At 44.0% G+C, this 20,618-nt stretch overlaps 1 protein-coding gene and 1 non-coding gene across 3 annotated transcripts in view; one reads left to right on the top strand and one right to left on the bottom strand.

Annotated features, from left to right (window-relative positions):
• Nr3c2 (nuclear receptor subfamily 3 group C member 2) overlaps positions 1 to 20,618 on the top strand; it is a 337,342-nt gene that overhangs the window by 216,011 nt on the left and 100,713 nt on the right. The gene's annotated exons all lie outside the window — the stretch shown is intronic.
• Positions 16,049 to 16,180, bottom strand: LOC127209720 (small nucleolar RNA SNORA17). Its single transcript, XR_007833231.1, has one exon. It is a non-coding gene; the product is annotated as a small nucleolar RNA SNORA17 (small nucleolar RNA).

Consider the following 20,618-nt stretch of genomic DNA (forward strand, 5'->3'; position numbering starts at 1 on the left):
TGGACATTTTTAAAAATATGCTTAAATGAGTTGCCAGTGTTTAAAAGCAAGGAGACTTCAGACACAGCCTGGACAGACACCCTCTCCCAAAGCTGTGGAAGTTCTGGCAACTTGTGAGGCTGCATGCCAGCATGCTGGGGGTTGGCAAACCCCAAGTGGCAGCTGTGGAAGCTGCTGTTCCTTGAGCCAGTTCCTGCAACCTCCCATAGCCTGTTCCTTTCATTAGCCCCTGAACCCAATCTCTCTGTAATTGCATGACTCTGCCCTTCTCACTGTGGCCCTGAGCTCGGCTACCCACCTTAGCTACAGGTAATTTGGGGTTTTCCACCTTGAAGATGAAGTGATCGCAGAGCCAGGTACAGCCACCATGACCTTGTCCAAATTTGAAAACCTGAATTCTGTCCTATTTTATTTTAAAGGGTGATGGGACCTACATTCTTCCCCCCAAGGAACCATGGGATAAAAATACCAGAAAGCAACTCAAATTGTAGTGTCTGAAGCATAGCTGATGTATTATTCTAATTTTCTCTGTATCTTTAAATTTTTCTTGAACATGTAGGAAAATAATAAACACCTAGACTATAGGATGGGACTCCAACTAGCAAATCGTGTGTGTGTGTGTGTGTGTGTGTGTGTGTGTGTGTGTGTGTGTGTGTGTGTGTGTGAGAAGAAATGGTCAGTGGTGAATGACACCAGGGCCTCCTGATTATGGGCAAATACTTTGTTGTTAAGCAATATCCTCAAGGTTCAGTTCCATAGTCAGTAGCAGTGGCTAATGTCTTCCAACACCTGTTTTACTGAGTACTGTCTTTTGTGGCTTAAGTATGTTGTTTTTTCTTCACAATAATGCGGTGAGCTCCTCTGTTTGTTTTGAGACAGAATCTTACTATGTGTTCAGATTGGCCTCAAACTTGTAGCCAGTTCAGCCTGGACTGAGAGAGCATGCAAGTGCCATCACATGCAGCTAGAGGTTGTATTTGTGTAACTGCAGATAAAGAAGTGGCCCAGGAGAAGGAGAGTAACTGACACACACAGCCAGTGAATAGATGCTTCTTTGACCTTGGTCTTTTATTTAAAGCCATGCTTGTTCTGTTAGCTCTGTGGCTAGGCTAAGCCCTAGCTTGGAATTCATTTTCTCTCCAGCTATAAAATTATAAAATTGTCTAAACTTCAAAATGAGCAGGGATGAAATAACTCATTTTCTTTAATAAGAAACAAAGGTTTCTGTTCAATAAATCAAAGTATTATGAAGTATTCTGACTCTGAGAAACATCGCACTGTTCATGTTTACCTCTCTCCAATTAAGAAGACAGAGGCTTGTGAACTGAAAAGTGTTCCGCGGGCAGCCACTGTGCCTGCAGCTTCGAGGGATGTTTGCGATTTGGCTTTATGGAACAGAATTGAGTCAAATAACAAAGATCTCATCTGCAAAAGTTCTAGGAAGCTTGCACATCCTATTTGAGACATTTTTATTTCAACTTAAATCAGAATTACATTTAAATAATCTGTGCTTAGAAAGAATGACTGTTTCCAGTGTAAGGTCTTCTGAAACTTCTTGGCTGTGTTGATTTAAAGGTTGAGAACACGTGGAGGTTCCTATCCTTGGAAAGCGTTCGGTACACACACTACCCTTTCATTTCCGGGGGATAAGCATATTCCATTCTGAATAGTACAAATATTAAGGTGAGGAATGGACCTCCTGACTGAGTGACAGCTGATCCTCAGGGTGTGTAAGCAGCCCTTCCTTGCCAGGAGCTCTGTGGCTCTTGTTTGCATTCTGTAAGTTTTCCTGTCACACCTAGTGCTTTCGAGTTTTGGGATTTGAATTGCCTTCTCTTGGATTTTTAAAATATTTCTCTTACACTGACTTTCAGATGTATTGTACAACTTTTAATTTTTCCATGTGCATCTGTGTGTATAGGGCATGTACAGAAGGTCCCCATGTTGTCTGCCAGGGCAGCCATGACCTTGCCTATAATATCTCCTAACGAAGCATAGGCCTTTGCCTAACTAATAGTTACTTTTCTTGTTCTTGTGACCAAATACCCGACTAACAACAGCAAGGAAGGGTTTGTTCTGATTATATAGACCTTCTTAGACTTAAGAAAGGCTCTAAAAAAAAAAAAAGAAAGGCTCTAACACAGAACACATGACACAGTTGGTCACGTTACCTCTGTAGTCAGGAAGCAAAGTGACACAAGACATAGAGGTGGGCTATAAAAACGACTCTTCCTGCGGTGGCCCACTTTTCTCTAGCAAGGTTCCACCTCCTGAAGGTCCCACTGTTCCAAACAGGGTCACCACTGGGAAGCGAGGATTCAAACACATCAGCTTATGGGGGCGCCTCACACTCAGGCCACAAGTGTCCACTTCTACTTTCCACATACAGAAACCACGTTTCCCTGTGGCAGCCTGATGAAAGGCCAGCTGTCGCTATGCGCCTCACATCCCCCACCTCCTTTCTTCCTGTGACGCCATCGTAGCACGCTTTAGGCACTCAAAGGCATGGCGCAATTGCATCATGGCAGTTACCCTTAGTTTTGTGGCCTTGCAAGGGGTTTTCCTGAGTGCCTTTACATGCAGTCAGCATAATGTATGCCATTCAGCAGATGCTCACACAGTGGTGCTTAAAACCACACAACTAGAAAATCATTTTCTCATTACAAGTGGACCTTAAGATTAAACGCTGATGAAATGAGAACCTATTTTTCCCTCTTATTGCAGACCACTAAAAATCACCAAAATGTACTTTTAATTTTTTTTTTCTTTTCGAAGGGTCCGTTCACTTCTAGATACCTATATCCTCCCATACTTCCTCCTCCACCCTTGCTATATGATACTATCAACTTTTATATATATGGCTGACAACTTTGCTGAGGCAAGGTTTCAAAACAATAAAGTCTGACACTATCGCAGACCAGGAGGCACTGTAAGGCTGGGCAGGGCCTTCTGCCTCATGGAGGAGCCTATTGCTAACTAAGCAAGAGGACCACGGTGCTGGAGTCATCTCTTCCCTGACACACTGTGGGAGGCAGATGCCAGGCACCAGGAGCTTTGGTGGTACATAAAGCCACATCTCTAGTTTGAAAATATTCTGGGCCAGAACAAAAGAAACGACATGCAAACCACCCAGACTTCCCATGGGGGAAGGACATCGTAATTTCCGGTACGAATTCCTTTTAACAGCACTTGGCATTCTGGTAAAACTTACCTAAAATGATGCCGCACCAACTCAGTATAGTGTTTGGTGATGGTGTCTGGGCCCCTGATATCTTAATTTTGGGCAGTTTTTCAGAGAGAGAATATCTTTCTGTCCACATCAGGGGGCGTTTAGGGAAACTGGATTCGTACAGAATCAGACTGACCACCTCAGACTGATTCAGAAAGGAAAGAAGAACCTGCTGGCTGATAATGGCTGGAGCATCTGGTACCTAAACACTTACATGCACTCTGTGAACTTCAGGTTGATTACTGTGATGTAATGATAAAACCGAGTCCCTCAGGGATGACTGGATCCGTGCAGCTAGGGATGCACAGTGGCCATCTGATGACTGTCACGCACCTTGTTTTGACAGATGGAATGCAGAACTCGGTAAAACTGGGCTATTTTGGGCCTACAAGCTGTATTTTGTTTCTCTCTGTCCCGCTTCATAAGTCACACTGTTTCATGTAATTTAATCTGAGGTGTTAAGCAGAGTCCTTCTTTCTTTAATATTCTTCCAGAGAAGTCACAACTCATCAAGTATGATGATCTCTGATTTTTCTGCCTTAAAAGATAAATGAAAAAAATCAGTGCTAAACTCTTTCTGGTATTTTTGTTGTTGTTGTTTCATAATTGCAAAGTAAAAAATAAATAAACAAGCAGCTTCCTTAGACTCCTAAGCAGTCCTAGGAACAAATGTCCCATTTCTGCATGATAGTACCATCTTAACTGGAATTCAAAACCAGAAATTCTAGATCCATTTTGAGCCCATACTGTTGTCACCATTTAGCTTTCAACACAGTTGGAGCTATTTAAAAGATGTGTATGAACAGACGTGTGCACAATCCTCTGCTTCTCCATTTTGTTTTTATCTGCTGGAGTGCATTTCTTGGAAGACTTTTCAAATAAGTAATTGGTCTCCTCTTTGACTGCCGTTCTCATCAAAGGCCACAGCGACTGTTTGTGGATTCTCTTAGCTGATTTGCAGCTCCGAGACTCTCCTGGGATAAGGGCAGCACATGTGGGTCCTCAGCAGTTTGCTGGGTTTCTCTGGGTACAGGGAGTATTTAGAGCAGCCCCAGAGCACAACCCCAGTATGGATGGAGCCCCGAATGATTGCACGGCTGACTTTATGTCTGTCTGAAATAGCTTGTCTGTTCTCAAGGCAGAAACAAAGTGATTAGAGAGGCAGAGACAGCAAAGGTCCTCGCATCTCTCCATTTTACAGATGAGACAATCATTTTAAAACAGGGCCACAAGAAAGTACAGCCCAGGAGAAACTTCGGGTAGGATGAGCAGGACATCATGAGAGACTTGAGGGGAAAGAGGTGACCAGCTTTTAGATCTCAGCGGATGTATCTTAGGAAAGGCAGCCATCAACTCCTGTCCAAAGGGCAGTGAGGCTGCTGTTAGGTGTTTTTCCTGAAAGACGTTAAGATATCGTTCAGACAGCAGAACTGGCTGTAGAACATGGCAACAAAAGCCAATCCACACTCCCAAAATCAAGCTGAGCCTCAAGCATAATTCCCAGGGAAGTGCTTGATGCAGAGGAGCACCCCAAATCTGGGATTGAGGCCTGAAGTAGGGATCAGGGTAGGCTGGGCTGCACACGCCACCGCAGGGAAACAGACCGTGCCTCGCTACAGAGGGAGGCACAAAGGCTCAGCGCACGTGACTAAAGCCAGCTCTGGTTACCAGCCATGCTAAAACCGCATGGAGGAGGCGAGACCCTTCCTCAGGACAGAGTTCCGCCCTACACTGGGGTGCTTTCCGACTTCAGTGCTGTGGCCGCTGGAAGAGTAGCTGGTTTGTGGAGCACCTGCTGTGCTCTAGATGTGGACCTAGTCATATTAAATACATAGCAACACTTAATCTTTATAAGCCCCTGCGAGATAAGTTTAGTGACACTGGCTTTACAGATGAGAAAATATACGGCTAAATAGTTTAGTCAACATCATATATCTGATAATGACTGTCTAGGTGTCACCTGCTGTGGCTCACCCCAAGCCCATCATCACTGCATTATAAATTAAATTACGGTTCTCTCTTGACCTGAGTAAGTAAGAATTAAGCTCTAAAGGAAAGAGAGCTGGGTTTCATTTTCTGAAACGCGTCTTTGTTGAAGCAGGTTAGTCAAATGATCACATGAGGTGTCTCCATTCCTGTGAAGACTGCCATTGCCTGTGAGTGACTTCCCAGGTGGGGATGGGCTTTTGTCACACCTAGGTCTGCCTCCTGCCATCACCACTGGCCAAGTAAAATGCCGAGGACCTTGCTCAGGACAGAAGGATACTGTGACAAAGCTACCCTAACATTAAATATGATAGGTGTCACTTTCCTGGCCCAAAAGTCTGAGCATCACAGCTTATGCTCAACATATGTGAGTTCTCTTAATTTCCATTGCCTTATCTCACCCTGCCCATCCCCCACACACCCCTCATCCCCAGCCTGTCTTGTTTTGCAGAGCAGAGTCGCAGGCAGTTTCCCCTTCTTTCACCCTGTCTCCTATAGTTCAAACCTGGAATATCCCTGTGGCCCAGGTGTTAATAAGAGCTTTGCTCTCAGCTTACAGTTCACCACCTTGCATTCCTGCTATGATGTACCATGTCCCAGCTCATGTGACCGTGGACTGACACTTTTTAAACTGTGAGACAAAGTACATACATGTTCCTTGTAAGTCAGTTGTCTCAGCTAATGCGTTAGAGTAGCGGAGGGCACATATTCTCATCAGAGTGTGCCAGCTGGAAGTGCCAGCGGAAGCACGGCGAGGGCTCCAGTGTATGCAGATTACACCTTCTGTACCATTTTTTTTGTTGTTGTTGATGAACACAACATTTGGGGTTCAAACGGATATGGGTAGAAACACCCGTGTTTGCATTTGGGAACAATGGCATGCTAAGACGTGAAATCAGAAGATTTCTGCTCTTGACTTCAGCAAGCCAAGTAGGAGACAGCTCAGAGGTGGCCTTCACTCCAGCAGCCACAGCACCGTCTTCACGAGAACAGTGGGACCAAGGTAGGAGTCAACACAGAGGAGAGGTAAATTTAGAAAAGGGAGGAACATTTGCATAGAGGAGGAGAGAGAAATGGTGTCGGATGGCTTCACCTTTCTTCACTTGAATGGTAAGTGGATATCAAGACATGTAGATGCAGGAAGATGGGCTTAGAGCAGTGGTTCTCAGCCTGTGGGTTGTGACCCCTTTGGGGGGCGTCAAATGATCCTTTCACAGGGGTCATCTAAGACCATCAGAAAGCAAATATTTACATTATGATTCATATAACAGTAGCAAAATTTCATTTATGAAGAAGCAACAAAACTAATTTTATGGTTGGGGGGCATCCCAGCATGAAGAAGTGTATTAAAGGATGGCAGTGTTAGGAAGGCCGTGAGCCACAGCTCTAGAGCGAGAAGGTAACGCAGCTCAGTTAATTGTGAGTTGCCTTTGGCGAGCTGAAGCAGCCCTTCTAAATGCTGTCCCAGAAAAATGTGATAGCCAGTTGTCATAGTGAACTTCTGACACAGGGAGAGACCTGAACTGGCTTCTGTGTGACCTGTCGCTCAGCTCCAGACCACACAGCACAGCATGTCCCCACAGCCTCCCATGGACTTCTTAGCGTCTGTCCTTCTTAGCCTGCCCATCCCAAATGTTGTGATGCCTTGATTTAAAATAAATTGTGTCTCTTGTTAGAAAACTCTTGCTTCCCCTCATATCCAGAAAACATCCTTCAAGGTACAAATCTAATGTTCCTTTCCTTCTGTGGCCCTTCCTGACGTCTCAGGCAAAGATAGTTCCTGGGACCCTGTGTCCTCAGTCTCAGGCAAAGATAGTTCCTGGGACCCTGTGTCCTCACAGCATTTAGCTTGGTGCTGTTCTCTCCCAGGGTTAATCTGCTTAGCAGCCACCATCCTGCCCTGGGTCTCCATTGTCATGCCGACAGGATTCCTATCCTACTTGCCGTCCCACCGAGAGCTGAGCAGAGGACCTGGCATGTCATAGCCAACCAGCAAATTTTTGTTGGATTAATAGAAGAACAGGAAGTCGTGCTAAACTAGCACTGGCTCACCTCATGAACCGGGTATACGTATTGTGGTTTAGAAGCATCTATCTTTCCAAAAGGATTCTTGGTAGGACACAATGAAGTTGATAATGGTGGTGGCTTTGATGTGGAATGTGAGGGTTGGAGCAGAAGAAAGGGAGGCGTTTCCCACCATATGGCCTCTGGAGTTTCATACCCCATTTAGGTGCTACCTCATATACCCCAAACTGGTCCAACTTAATGCGTTCATGGCAACGGAGTCCATAGGGTTTTTTTCCTGAGATGCTCAGAGTGCTGGTAGATGTGGGTGTCTATGAGATCATTGTCTTTTGTCACCGATATCTCCCCTTACCTGGGTCTCATTGCTGGTGCCCAAGAGAGCAAACGAGGACCTGCCAAATTGTTGAAAGAAAGAAAGAAAGAAAGAAAGAAAGAAAGAAAGAAAGAAAGAAAGAAAGAAAGAAAGAAAAAGAAAAAGAAAAACCATCAAGCTTTCAAAGGTTGTCTGAACCCAAGGAGGCTGAACAAGAGTCCTGTCTCTCAATGTGGTCTCCTTTCTACTTTCAAGATCACAAGGAGCTGCAAATGTCTGAAAGCCAAGTGTGGAGACACCAGCCCAAACAGGTTTCCATCCCTGCAGGGCTGTGCTCCGCGGTCCTTCGAAGCCTGGGATGGTGAAGTCTTTCAGCCCAGGCAGAACTTGGTACCCGCAGCAGTGCGACCTTGGTATAGTGTCATTAGAACTGCAGTACCCCTGACTTCCCTTATGGACACCTCTGTCTGTCTGTATCCTATGTAAGGCAGCCTAAACGTAGCTTTCACTACAGATTCTGCCATTTTGCCCTCTACATCCAAGTGTCTTGAGATTTCTAGTATGCATGGATCTAACATGTATTTATTAGAGCTCTAAGCATGAATCCCAGATAAACTAGCTACATGGTTGAGTCTTAATTGTCAAAATAAAGACAATAGCCCTGATCACAAAGGCTCACTCACAGCAATAGAAAATAAGGACTAAATCACATGATTTGTGAAGCACCTGTCGCATAATGAGAATTTAATAAATGTTAGTTCTCTGCCCACTGCCCTGAATAACTAAATAGCTTATCTCTACAACAGATGTCATTGTAAAGTGAAACCCAAAGAGGCAAAATTCCTTGTATGAGATATGACTAGGGTGTAATTCATTCCTGGGAAAAATGTATTTCAGATAGATATTATTATTATTATTATTATTATTATTATTATTATTATTATTATTACATTTCTTACTGCTTGTCATGACAAGTGTTTCTTTTGGTTAAAATCTTCCAGCATTTGGATTTCTCCGTATATTTCCTTTTGTTATCTTTTATGAAAAGATGTTTATAAGTCAAGATAATTAGCATGCACACACATATATACATATACACATATATACACACATATGTACATATTTGTACACAAATGCGTATATTTTTATGAAAAACTAACACATTTAGCTCCAAGGAGGATGCTTATGCGGGAACTTGATGCTTACTTCCCATGGTAAAAACTCCTGAACTGTAAATCCAATCCGACTTTCAACTCAAAGCTAGGATCCTGAAACATAACTTTAAGGGATTTCATTTCCAGGGACAGAGACAACCCATGTTGGTGTCCTGCCCCTCTGGCATCCTAAAGCATGGCAATCCCGTCTCACTCATAAAGCTCAGCAGGCAGCAGGGGCTGGCCAGCCATTGGCTTATTGTGGGGCAGGCCCGACTGGTTCTAACTGAGCAGAGGAAGTTAATTATCCAGTGTTTTAGTTGGCTCTAGGAATGAGTAACCAGTTCTTGCCGCCGCTCTCCATCTCCCCGAGGTCTAAGATGGGTGTGGGGGATGGGAAATCGCACATCGGGATCTGCGATGCGGGGATTGGCTGGGACTGCCTTAATCTGTTTCCCTGGTTGTTTGAACCAGTTCAATAGCAGTTAAGCAAGGTTATGTAAGTGACACGTGATGTAGCCCAAAATAGTGACTGCAAGCATGGGCTACTGTTGCTGGGCAGTTGTCAGCCTAGGGGGGGAGGAAAAACCCAAAAACCTCAAGCAGGACAACAAAGGAACTTTTAAAAGTGGAAATGAAATTTAAGCAGAAAGTTAATTTTAAAAGGACTTAGTGAAATGGCCTTTCTGGTGTTGAAAGCGAATTCCTGTTTTGAGAGAAAGAAATGTTGCTCCTGAGGTCTGGTCACTCCAGAGGAGCCAGGGTAGTTAAGTGGAGAGGCATTCCTAATGAGTCTGAGGCCATGCCTCCACCCGAGATCCCATGTTTTAATGGCTAGCACCATCAGCCCAACTCTCCGAGTTACTGACATTGCACATATAACAGTATTGAGCAAGATGCCACTCAATTGAATGATGTCTTAAATATTAAGCTACCTTGTCAATGTCTCTTTTTTAACATTCTCCTTTGTAGCCTTCAGGTATGAAAAGAAAATTCTACTTATTTCACATAACACAGTAAACATTAGAGCCAATATAAAGGAAAGCAAGGTGGGTGGTGAAACTTGACAAGGTTGTTGTTGTTGTTATTGTTTTAAGAGAACTGAAATAACAACAGGAAGGCGTTTAAAACACACTTCAGCTGTAAAGTGGTATGTTAACCTAATGTTTGGACTCTCACAGGGGCCAAGTCTGCTGGTCCCCTGCCTTTTAATGAACTCCACAAGGGACAAAGTGGCAGGATTCAGGCTCAGCAAAAGTTCTCTGTACCTCTGTTCAGATGTGACTACGAGAGAGTCTGGTGTTGCTTGCTCTCCTCTCCTCTGAGAGACCTCATAAAGAGTGCTATATTTCCCCACCCAGATCCTGGGCAGAATGAAAAACAAAGGAGTGGCTTGTAGAAGATAAAATATCAGCCTTTTGCAAGGGGTATGTAAGTTGAAGGATATGACTTTGTGGTGAGTGCAAAATGAAGCTGCAATCTGAGCCTGGGAACAAGACACAGACTTGGGCTCTGCTGGGCCAGGGCAGGCCTCCCCAGAACCCAGGAGACTGTATACCTCCTCTCTGAGAGACTTTTCTCCTCAGAGGGAAGAATATAGGCTGAGGCAAACGAGCCAGATAACCTTCTCACATCTCCTCATCAAAGGAGGTTGAGCAAAAGGTACAGAGGCCTGAGGTGTGGCGCCATGCAGCTTCCTCCTGCCAGAAGGAAACATGAAGGGTGTAGCACAAGTGTTCCCAGCTCCATAGATCCTTCCATGAAGATTCCAAAAGTCATCTGTATCTGTTGACCTTGGCATTGGAGCCATAGAGGCTGCGGCTTTTATGTATAATTTCTCCCTGAGAACGTCCGTGTTTTTCCTATTTAAAGTATACCCCTCTCCTTAGAGGCTGTGCTTACCACGGAACACTGAGGCAAGCAGAACACGGCCAGGGCCCCTAGACATATTACTGAATACGGAATGAGATCATCCAACAGAACTCCTTCCTAAAATCAAAAAGAAGAAATGGGGAGGATACGTCCTGGGTGTGAACTGGATGAACTTTAGCTAGGGTCAAACAAGCAGGAAGACTGAGGCTGCACGCTGTTCCACCCATCTGTCATGTACTGATGTCCCTGAGTGTGATGTGGATGATTCTGTATCACATCCTATGCACCAAAGTCAACACACCAATAAAAATCAGGTGGACTTATTGGGCCCTATGGCTCTCATCCCAGCGGCAGCTACCACCCCTGAAATGGTGGTGAGTTTTCCTGAGCATGCCTCCGAGCTTTTTCTTATCCACCTCCCACTGTGTGCTCATGTGGCTCACCACTGCCGCAGTAAGCATAGTGCTTGCAGAGTTGGTTTTGGGAGCCCAACTCAGAAAAGCCCTTGGAAGGCATGCAGGCAGAACAATGCTGGGGTGTGGTTCAGAGGGTCACTGTACTAAATAACTCATAGCATGGACAAACCTGTGTGGAGGCTCATGGCCCAAAGGAGCTCAGGGCATCCAGCAGAGTCCCTGAGCCACCGTCAGAGACCAACAGAAGACAGTACCCTTCACAGTCATTTCAACCAGAGAACTTCTTTTTCTGGTTTATTTTTGAAATAGGGTCTTTCTGTAGACGTGGCTGTCCCGGAACTCACTCTGTAGATCAGGCTGGCCTCAATCTCAGAGATCCACCTGCCTCTGCCTCCTGAGTGCTGGGATTAAAGGTGTGCACCATCATAACCAGCTAAACTACCACTGTTGTTGTTTGTTAGTGTTTTTGTTGCTGCTGCTGCTGTTGTTGTTTCTGCTGCTGCTGTTGTTGTTTTTCCTTCTGTTGTTGTTTCAGATGTTTTTTGTTTCTGCTGTTGTTGTTTTTAAGCTTCAGAAACATTTCATGAAGAAATGGTATATCATAGAGACAGATGGTCTGATTCCAAGCATAGCCCTGGTAATAAGCAATACTACGTGTTAATATTTGGAGTGAAGATACCTGCAGAGGACACAGCGGGACTGGAGCACATAGAAACTGATAGAAACTGTGATGTCATACATAGACTTGCACAAGTCCAAGTCAGACAAAAATCCCAGCACAGAAAAGAGAAAGTGTAGACAAAGTCCCATTCTTAACCGTCAAGCTGTTTGCAAATGGTACCTAATGGAAAAGGGAACATCAGTTCTCTCCAATGGAGTGACTCTGGGTCTATCAACCGTATTTCAGGGCAGGCCCCAAACCCAGAAGTAGTTGCTAAACACAAAATAGTCTCTATTTTTAATGTGTGTTTTTAAAAATTTGGTTTGGTGGGTTTCCCCCTTTCTTAAATTTATTTTTTATGAGACAGAAAAAAAAAAACATGACGCTGAATGGATGCTTGGGAAAGTAGGTGGATGGGCCTGGGGAGGGAAAGAATATGAACAAAATATATTGTATTAAAATCTTTTAAATAAATTTAAACTAATAGTAACTTTAAAAGGTATAGTAGCTGGAACGATGAGAGCACCAACGACTCTGACTGCCGTTTATTAAGCCCTTCTGTGTGTCACTCCCCGGTCAAGTGGTGTCTGTGACATTCTGACCTCAGAAATGGAGACACAAAATCCACTTCCCTGAAGTCAGTTTATAGATCAGAGCTTCACACCTCTGGAATTTAGAAGTTGACCCAACGGACCCTGAGCTAAGGGGAGAAGGTGGCAGCACACAAGACAGTCCCACGGGAAATAATCACAGGGCATTTTCACCTATCAAAGAAAGGAAATAGTACAGAGCAAGGAGCGTATAAAGCAAAGTTCATTCTAAGAGTCGCCATATGACTAACTGTAACTTTGAAATCATAAAGAACTATAGCGAGGGGTTCACAGGTCCCAGGAGGCTTCCTACAAGATGGGGACAGTGTATTGGTTTGTGAGCACAATGAATGGGCTTGGTTTTAGAGACACTAAGTAAAGAGTGACATGTGCAAGTCTGCGATCCGGGCCGGAGTGTCAGTCTGATTCTGCTTCCTGTTACTCTGCAAAATAGCCAAGATAAAAAATTAGGATAAAAGAGAAAAGGTTTCATCTGAACGTGTTTTGAGAGAGTTCAACCTATGGTGTTTTTTGGGCCCAGGGCAAATGAATGTCATGATGTGGGCAGCATGGTGGATGAATCCTTTTACCTCATGGTGACAAGAATAGGGGGTGGGGGGGGCAAGGAGGAGGAAGACAGAGGGAGGAGAGAAAGGAGAGAGGTGGAGGGAGGAAGGGGAGAAGGAGGGAGGGAGCCAGAGGCAGAGAGAGAGGAGAGAGGGGAGAGAGAAAGGAGAGAAGGGGTGGGAGAGAGGGAGGAGGAAAAAGACAATGGGGTTCCAATATCCCACTTCACATTCCGCAGTAGTTATCTATCTGCCTCTCACTAGGCTCTACCTCTCAAAGGTTTTACCACCTCCCAGGGATGATATGAGCAGGGGACCAAGCCTTTCATGCATGGGCCTCCAGGTCCTATAGCAGAAAGGTCTTTGTCCTCAGAGCTATGGCAGACCCTAATCCCCCTCCAGATCTTCCACACTCTTAACTATGCCTGTGCCTCTCTTCAAGCTGTATCCCTGTTCTCTCTGCTTCAAACTCTGAGCATTCTCTAGGGCTTGACTCAGGTGTTTTCCTTTCTTTCTTTTTTTAAATTAACATACACACAATGGACTCCGTCATGATGACATTTTAATACATACCATCCGTTGTACTTTACTAGTATTCGCACTTGTACCCTACCCCATTCCTGACTAGCCTCCTCTTCATGAAGGCTTTCTTGTCGTCCCCCCCCCCCCATATAGCCATCTCTTTAAAGTAGCATCGTGTCAAGACCATATGATTTACTCCTTCCAACGTCTCCAGACTCCCTGGCCCTCTGGAATGTAAAGTCTTGGAGGTGGTGGATGGGCACGTTTTGACTCCATCAACCCTGCCTTGAAACCCTTTGGGCTGGGGTATGGGTCACTGGGGGAGTACTTGACTAAATGACATGAGGCCCCTGGGTTAAATCACTAGTGCATGTGTAAGCACATGTGTACACAGAACGCTGTATATGTGCATGCACACACACACACCACACACACACACACACACACACACACACACACACTGACTGGAGTTAAATCATGGCTGGAGATGTGTTTTAAACTCGAGAACCATTTCTTCTTTCTAAAGACTATGTTCCTACAGCTGCTTGTGAATGTGTGCTGTCCTCGCTTTGCCTCACCGACCCATTTGGTCTCAAGGAATTCAGTATCTGACTGTACTCACTCTCTTACTTTGAAAAGCATTCAGTAAAACTAGAAAACAGACAGTGGATATCAAGAGCAGCAACACAAGGAAGCTATTACTTTCCAGAACCCTCCTCACCTCAGGCCCTACATTCTCATTCTTAACTGAGCTGTGGGCAGACAGGAAGGTTTAGCTTCTGTCTTCTATTTACTTTAAGGACAGACTTGGCTTTTTTTTTTTTTTTCTATTTTATTTTATTTTTATTTTTTATTTAATTAATTTATTCAGATTACATCTCAATTGTTATCCCTTCCCTTGTTTAACCCGTTCCTCCCTCCCTCCCGCTTTCACCCTATTCCCCTCCCCTATGACAGTGACCTAGGGGGACCTCCTCCCCCACTATATGATCATAGCCTATTAAGTCTCATCTTGGTAGCCTCGGACCTGGCTTTTTAAAGAAGGTAAAACTTGATGATGGCATCAGAAATAAACTTAATTTTTTTGAGTCCTTGTTTCAGGCCACAATTTGCACTTCTTGATAGTTTTTTTTTTTTTTTTAACTTTTTATTGGTTCTTTGTGAATTTCACATCATGCGCCTCGATCCCACTCATTTTCCCGTCCATTGTACCTGCTCTCCACCCTTGCAACCTCCCCACAGACGGAGAAAACGAATCTCATTGTGGAAGCTGTAGTGTGTCACAGTATGTGCCAATGTATACCCTTTTGTCCACACTTCTTTGCTTGCAAATGTTCATTGTAATGACTCATGGGCCTGTAGCTTCTGCTGCTCTCTCAATACTGGAACCTCACTGTGACTCCTCTCAGATATCCTGTTGTTGCCTTGTGTCATGGAGATCCTGTAGTTTTTGGTCTGTAGGACCAGCCTCTTTATATATTCCAGCAGTCCATCAATGGGGGAGGTGTTGGAGTAGGCCAATTCAAAGCCCTGGATCCGGAACTGAGAGGCATCTGAGCTGGCCAGTCCACTAGCTCTCCTGCTGTTATGCCCTCTGAGGCCTCTCACCAGCGGTGCTGCCCAGCTGAGGTTCAGTTCAGAACCCACTCTCCTAAGTGCTGAGGCAGGTGAGGAGAAGTGCTAGCTCTCCTGCTTTTATTCTCTCTCTCTCTCTCTCTCTCTCTCTCTCTCTCTCTCTCTCTCTCTCTCTCTCTCTCTCTCTCCCCACACACACACACCCCCTTCTCTCTCATGAGGCAGGGCCAGCTCTACTGTGCTGCCCAGGAAAAGTGCAGAGCCAGATCCCCCACTGATGACCACAGGGCCAGGTCTCCTGCTTGCTGTTTAGTGGTTAGTGGGAAGGAGATTATCTCTCCCTTGTCCACACTACCCCACGGGAAAAGAATGGTAGGGCCAGTTGTCCTACACTCATATCTTCTGGCTCACCCTCAACTCCCTCTATGTGTGTTTTTGGGGGGGGCACTCTCCCGATGACTGCAGCTGGCTAGGGTGGCACCAGCTCGCCTGCTCTCATGTCCTCAGAGCCAGTTCTTCCAGGAAGCCCAGGTGAAAGGTGAAGCCAGTTCTGATAGCCCCCAGACATCAATCTGTTCCCCAGGCAGCAGGCCAGACAAGAGATGTCCACCTGGCCTTTGGTGGTAACAGACTTCTGTTGCTGCAGGGTCACAGACCCAGATATGACCCCAGATGGCAGCACAGGCCAGGGCTCCACCATGGTCCCAGGTGGTCAGGTGGCTACTCACATCAGGCTGTCTCCATTGTGCCCATATCCATTTGTTTCTCTTTCTCTTCCATTTCTCTGCTGCTTACTTGCTCCTCTTGGTGGTGCCCAGAGGTCCTGAGTGTCTGGTGTCATCTTAGGAGTGGTCTCAGGAGTGCTATGTCTCACCTGTATGTTAAGGGAAGGGGTCATATTGGGGCATGTCTCCCTGCCCCCAGCCTGCAAGGCTGGCTCTCTGTCTAGGCCTGCCTGCCAAAGTGGCCTCATGTGAGAATCATCTGTCTAGAGCTCACTGCCACCCAGGGCCCTCTGTCCCAGACAGGATTCTTCTAGTCTCTGGCTAGCTTCGCACCCTTGAAGCCCATCCTGGCCTGCACACCCGATTGGTAGTCGTCTCGGGCTTGCTTGCTTTCCTTCTTTCTTTTTTTCAGGAAGCATTAAGCTACTAAGCATTGGGATGTTCACAGGTCAGAACACTTAGCACAGACATGGCCTCTCTCCTCTCTGCCACCTACTGGTGCACACGTGACACAGCAGCCACACCTGCAGTGCCTCTAGGGGAAGGATTATTGATGCATTTTTGTTTGGACCAATATTGCCACTTACCAATTTGGCACTGGCGTTTCCACTTTATAGTTTAGGAGACCAAGACTCCAAAATATAAAGCATTCTGATGCGGGTTTCCACTCCCCTGTGGCTGAGTCAGCCTCTGAGCTCAGGTAACTTCCTATGCCTTCTATCTTTCGCCTTCTCTGTTCTTACATTGTTGAGCCTGTAAAACACTCATGACCCTCGCCCTGTCTTTCTTGTTTGGCCCCAGGTAAAAAAGCCAAAAATGACTTTTATTGCTTTCTGGAATTTTTGAAACAGTGTTTACTTTTTAAGCACATCCTAAATCATCCCACAGTTAAAAGCAATTTTAAAGTTTGAAACAATAATACTGGTTTGTATTTTGGTGTTTTGAACTCAGCTTTGTTGAATTGCTTTGCTTTCTTTTCTGAGCTCTAAGTTCTGGATTTCTGGGCAGTCTTTGGATTTGTGCTGTCCATGCTTCCGGACCTCAGCACCTTGGTGTTCCATCTACATTGACCCTCAGCTTGGAGGCCTTCTGGAGCCTAGACTGGCTGACTGCCTTTCCTCCCAAACATGACCACAACCGCAGGCAGCACAGACTGACCAGCTCCACAAGGGAATGCTGTAGCCTCTGTGGGGTCAAGAACCTATGGCCCAGTTTACCTAATCAGCACCTCACAACGCTATTCCTGCCTCAGTCGCTTTATTGAAAATCTTTAGAACTCATCTCTTTCCTTCCTCCTTCATTTCTCGTTCCTTTCTTTCCTTCTTCATTCCTTCCTTTTCTTTTTCTTCCTTCCTTCCTTCTTCCTTCCTTTCCTCTTTCTTTTCTTCCTCCTCCCCTTTTTTCCTTCCTTCTTCCTTCCCTCCCTCCCTCTCCTCCTCCTTTCTTACTCTCCCCTGACCTCAGACCTGCCATACAGAGGAGACTGCCCTTGGATCCCTGACCCTTTTGTCTCTACCTCCCAAAGACTACAATGAGCCTCCATACTTCCTTAGAGCTCATTTCATTAATGGTTATAGTGTGGAGGGGAGTCCAGTAGAGCACTAGACATGGAGCAAACCCATATTTGTTTCTGTGGATCATGTGTAAGTCAGTTACTTAGGGGTCTTGGATGAACATTCTTTACTATGGGTCTGTGTCTACACAACGCACTTTACTAACTTGTAAGTTACATGTGCTGCGTGCACATATCAACCTAATAATGCACTGTTGGTACATTATTAAGTCTTGCAACATCCATGCAGCCTCAGGTCTCCATGCAGTATGCTATTTGTACATCTCTACTTTTTTCATTAGCATACGGACCATTTCTCCATAGTGTTTAGCAGAGCACTACACTATAAATTTTGTGCAGGAATTTATAAGGGAACATTTTGGAGTAGCAAAATCATATATATAGTGATTTTTTCCTCCATGTTGTAGAAATATATGTGGTTTTTTTTTATGTTTTCTACACTATCTGTTATGAAATAGCTAAACAGAATTTACTCATTTTTACAAGCACTAATTAGAATATGCTAGAAAACTACAGGACATATATACTATAAGCTTGTGAATTATTTTTCTTATAATTGTAGATATTCTTGAGTATGTAGGTATTGGTGTATTGATACTGATGGAACAGGTGGTAAGATTTGAAACTTAGCTGGGAATCATGAGTTACATTACTTATTGAAGCAACCCACTGATCTTTAGATCTTCCTCCAAAAAAGTGAATTTTGCATACTGCTTACTCTTAGTAATAGTGAATAAACAACAACAACAAAAAAAAACCTCACTATGTAAATAGCCCTTGACGTTATTAAAATTAATTTGACAAGAAAAAAATTAATAAGCTGAAATGTTCACTGCTTCCACTAGAACTTTTGACCCGGAAGCAGGATTCCATCCTTCCCTTCTGCATCGCTGAGGACCTCCACTCAGCGCCCATCCCCAAGCGTTGCCTGCTCTTTAGTTCCAGTTTGGGGGCCCCTTGTGGTGGGAGGGGATCACTGCACTGCACCTGAGCAATGAATGAGCTAGATTTTCTGAGACAGAATTTACACTCTCAGGATGCACGCCGTACTGTCTGGAGAGAGAATGACCCCGTTTCCGGCTCCTTGCAGTGGACTACCATGTTTCTCTAACAACTGGCTTGGATTTCCCTAGGCCGCCTGTCTCTGTTTTGTACGTTATTATGTCATGAGTTATTTATTTGGGGTTTAGTTTCTTTTCTCTTCTAGTTTCTAAAGGTAGACTCTTAGATATTTAATTGTATACCTTTCTAATATAAGCATATAAACATAAAAATATTTTCACCAAGTGCTGCTTTAGTTGGATCCTATGAGTTTATGTTGTTTCCATTATTACCAAATTTAAAATAGCCAGTTGTTCCTATTTGATTTCTTCCTTAACACATAAGTTACTTATAAATGCGTTGCCTTGCTCTCAATGACATGGACCACTTATTTTGCTCATGTGTATTCCACTTATAAATATCTTCATATTATGTGCGTGACTTCAACCCTTTCACAATTCTATCTCAGGTTTTCCTGCATGTGCTTGGAACAACATACATATTTGGGTCACCCAAATGGGCACAGGTGAAAATGTTTATAATAGTGTTCAAATCCTATGTGCCTTCCCTGACTATCTAGATAGTAGTTGCTTTCCCAGTTGCTGATAGTTTTTTATCTTTTGCTTTTTGTCTTTTTGCTTTCAGTTTTTATTTGACTGAACGCACACACACACACACACACACACACACACACACACACACACACACACACACACGCACGGCCTGTTATTATGTGTCTATGTATTTGGGGTTGTTATAATTCCAGTTTGATCACCTATTCAGTCATATTCTGTATCTCTGGCAGTACTCTTTTAAAGTTTTAAAGACTTCTTTGTCTGATTTTAATGTAGCCACATCAGCCTTTTCACACTTACTGTTTGCATTGTATATTGATTTTTCTGCCCTTTAAGCTGTAATCTCTCAATATTTTTATGTTTAAAATACATCTTAGCACATACTGTATCTTGATTTTTTAATTATTCCACCATCTTTGACTTTCAAATATTTAGTCCATTTACATTTAATAGAATTTATGCTTGGGTTGTCTTTTTTTCCTTATGTTAATTGTTCACCTATTTTTCCTTTGAATGTATATTTTCAGTATTCTCTTTCATATCTCTTTCTCATAAACTACATTCCTTATTATTTTTTGTAGTGTTGTATGGTATGTTGTATAACTTTGTTTCTCAATGTGCATCAAGTATATGGTTACATTAACACAGATTTCAACAATCTATCACAGAGCTTTGGAAAGGGGACAGTGAATATAAATTCCCAATGACTTCTTAGGTAATGTTTATACACCAAACACCATAGTTTGAGACCATTGCTAAAGACAACAATATATGTGTGTTTATATGTGTGTGTGTGTATGTAAAATTACCATACACTGACTGCCTAGAATTCACCTATACCACGTCACATATTCAAAACTTACAGCAGTAGAATTTTTTTTCTATCCAGTATTTTGTGTATGTGTATTTAAAAATAATGTGTTTTTATTAAATTTTCTAAAATTCTTTCCATGTAAAGCCAGGCGTGGTGGTACATGCCTTTAATCCCTGCACTCGGGAGGCAGAGGCAGGCGGATCGCTGTGAGTTCAAGGCCAGCCTGGTCTATAAAGCAAGTCCAGGACAGTCAAGGCTACACAGAGAAACCCTGTCTCAAAAAACCAAAAAAATAAAAAAATAAATAAATAAATAAATAAATAAAATAAAATAAAATTCTTCCCGTGTGTTTACTATTTTTAGTTTTTACTTTTTTCTATGCCCAAATTTCCAATTGGCATTAGTTTTATTAAACATGAAGTACTTTTTATTTTTATTTCTTACAATACAATTCTGCCACAAACAAATTGTCTTAGCTCTTGTTTCTCCAAAGGGGGGAAATCTTCATTTCTTCTTGATTAGGAGAACTACTTTTACAATTCAAGAATGATAGCCTTTAAAGAAACGGCCCTCCCATGATGACACGGGAGCAGGAGAGTGGGCCCTGTCCTGAGGACAAGGGAGCAGGTGAGCCATCCCTGCCCTGATGACACGGGAACAGTAGAGCTGGCCCTGCCCTGAGGATGTGGGAGTGGGAAAGCAGGCCCTGCCATGATGACATGGGAGTAGGAGAATGGGCCCTGCCCTGAGAACAAGGGAGCAGGCCCTGATCCAGGGCTCTGAGTCGATCTCACCCCAACATCTACCCCATGTATGACCTGCTGGAACACATGAAGGGGCTGGACCTGCAGATTGAAAGATTAAGAATCTCCTTGACACATAGCAACAACGGGATATCCAACAGCAGGCCCAGTGAGGATCTGGTAATGATAGTGTAGGCTTCAAACCAGACCCACGACTCGTGGCAATGATCATTTAAAA

This window comes from Acomys russatus, chromosome 26, assembly GCF_903995435.1.
Source record: "Acomys russatus chromosome 26, mAcoRus1.1, whole genome shotgun sequence".
Lineage (NCBI taxonomy): Eukaryota > Metazoa > Chordata > Mammalia > Rodentia > Muridae > Acomys > Acomys russatus.